Source organism: Emys orbicularis, chromosome 7 (genome assembly GCF_028017835.1).
Source record: "Emys orbicularis isolate rEmyOrb1 chromosome 7, rEmyOrb1.hap1, whole genome shotgun sequence".
NCBI lineage: Eukaryota > Metazoa > Chordata > Testudines > Emydidae > Emys > Emys orbicularis.
The window spans coordinates 25,845,001-25,847,500 of NC_088689.1; the positions used below are offsets into that span (position 1 = coordinate 25,845,001).

At 44.0% G+C, this 2,500-nt stretch overlaps 1 protein-coding gene across 11 annotated transcripts in view; it reads right to left on the reverse strand.

Moving 5' to 3' along the window:
• Positions 1-2,500, reverse strand: part of EBF3 (EBF transcription factor 3) — a 131,368-nt gene that overhangs the window by 125,940 nt on the left and 2,928 nt on the right. The window lies entirely within an intron of this gene.

Genomic DNA, 2,500 nt, shown 5'->3' on the forward strand with positions numbered 1-2,500 from the left:
CCGAATAGGATATGGTCGCCTTTCTTCTTAAATAGACATAGATATGGATTTATCTGACATTGTCAAACCTGATTTTTTCAATTTACATTTTAAAAGCTGTGTCAGAAACACTGCAACTTAAAAAAAATGTATAAAAACAATTTTGTGGTAACATGTTATTCCAATTAGAAGCATTAGAGCTATACTTTATACACCCCCTGGGGTTTGGATTAACTAGCAGCACCAAAAGAAACATTATTGTCATAACCTTAGCTAATGCACAAAGCTTGCCTTGGTTTTGGACACAGGAAAGTGCCGTTTGGACAGCACTAGCTTCCAAAAGTTTCAGTTACAACATTATTAACTAAAGCCTTTAAGTCGGACCTTCGACAATTCTCTGCAGTTAGGAACGGAGCCTGCATATTTTTTGTTAAGTTTGGAGCTTGTTACTTGCTCATTACAAGTGCTTTATTGCTATTGCTCATGCAGAGACTGTGATCCAAGCCTGTTATTTTTCCAAAAGCAATAATATTATTGCATCATTTAAACGATATGGGTATTGGAAGCAACAATGTAAATGTGGCATGACAACTCTTCTGCTAATGTCAATACTTTTAACGCCACAGCTAATAACGCTGCATTAGGCTGACCAGACATAGTGTGAGCAGTATTTTGTGCGAGAGAGAGAGAGAAAGCACTCTGCCTCTCTTGCCCATCGCGGCACACCAAGCTGCTGTGGGGGGCTTGCTTATATTTTATGAGGCATGCTTCTAAATAGCGTCTGCAGAGCAGGTTACGGTGCATTTTGAAGTAGTTAGAGAAGCATTTTCTGATAAAACCAGAAGTGTCTAAACGCCCTGAGGAATCCCAGAAGCGTGCACAGCAATATGGTTATTATTGGATGATATTTGGGAAGAAAGTGCTAATGGGCAATCTGGTGTTTATTTTGAAACTGCTAACAATGATTTTTCTTTGGTAAAAAGGCAGTGTCTGGGAACACGGTTGAGTGGGTTTTGAGCATAGGCTCTAACAGATGGTGTGGAGCTATAGGTGCGCTCTCGCCCCTCCACTCCCGTCTCCTGCTAGACTGGGGGACGTTGTGCCTGACCGGACTCTCTGAGCAGCAGCCTGGCTGCACTAGGCTGCTTGTGGAGAAGGGTTTCCGCGCTCGCCGCTTCTCCTCCTCTTCCCCCTCCCCCCCAGACACCCCTGGAGAGAGCCCTGTCCTCGCACGCTGCTTCTCCCCCTCCCCTTCCCGGCTCCTCTGGAGAGGTTTCCCGCGCGCGCCGCTTCCCCCCACCACTCTAAAGAGACCACTCTACAGCGGCTGCAGCTTCCCTACTCCTAAGGCTGCCAGCCACCGCTACCAGAGCCTGCCTCTGCTTCCTGTCCCCCTGTTCCTAATGCTGCAGGGGCCTGAACAGTCTGCTCCTGCCTAACCACGAGAGCACTTTCTTCCAGTCCCACGGCTGCAGTGCACGCTCCCTAGCCTTGCACGCCTCCAAAATGAAGGTGGGGCTGGGAAAGAGATTCTCCACCAAGTCCCTCTTAAAAAAAAAGGAAAAAAATGCAGTAGATCTAATCCTCGCCATGGCTTCCCCTCTGGAAACTATATCACCAGTGACCATGATATCACCAGTGCCCTCTAACCTCCTCCGCCACTTTGACACTTACTTTATTTCCAGTTGTGTGTTGACAGGGCCATGGTTATTACCATTGTTATTTTAAATTAAAGCCTGCATCGCTAGCACTAGTCACTAAAGAGAAAGATGGCCCAGTTGCAACGGTAACCTATAGCCTTATAGACAGGTATTGTTTTGAAAACACACAAGTAATATATGTCACCGCAGACATAACAAGCAGGCTCTATGGCTGCAAATGTTTGTTGTTGCAGCGTGCCATATCACTTCTGGCGATTGTTACTTTTCCTCTGATGAATCCCCGTATTTATATGTGATTTATTTTTTATTTTGTCGCACAAACAGAAATCCATAAACTGTCGGTTCAGCGCCATTGACTCTTTGATCAGTTACTGGGCTATTTTTTCTCCCGTCAGTGAAGAGAGATTAAAAGCCTTTATTTTCAGCACTGTTTGTACTGCAAAGGTACGAAGCTAAATGAACAATAAAAGTGTACTTAAAATGTAGCCTCTGTACTCTTTTATTCAGCAGCCTCGAAACTTATAGCTGCCTGTATCAGCCTCTTAATTAGACCGCTACAGCGATTTCCGAAAACATTTAGCTGGTCTATACAAAGGAAATAAAACCACATTGTCAACTCAAGAGCGCTCCAGAGTTTAAAAGGGGCTTCTCTGTAACCTATTGAAATAAGTATTGAAGGGTACAACGCCTTCGTCTTTGTCAGAGTTATAGTAGTTTGCCTGTCAGATCTGTTTTTCTCTAAAAGGAAATCACACAATTTTACTACTGGGGACATTTAAATCGAATCCTGTTTTTGTCAAGATAAGTAAAAACTTTTTAGGGAGGTGGGGAAGGAAGACTGAAATCTGAAACAAAAAATA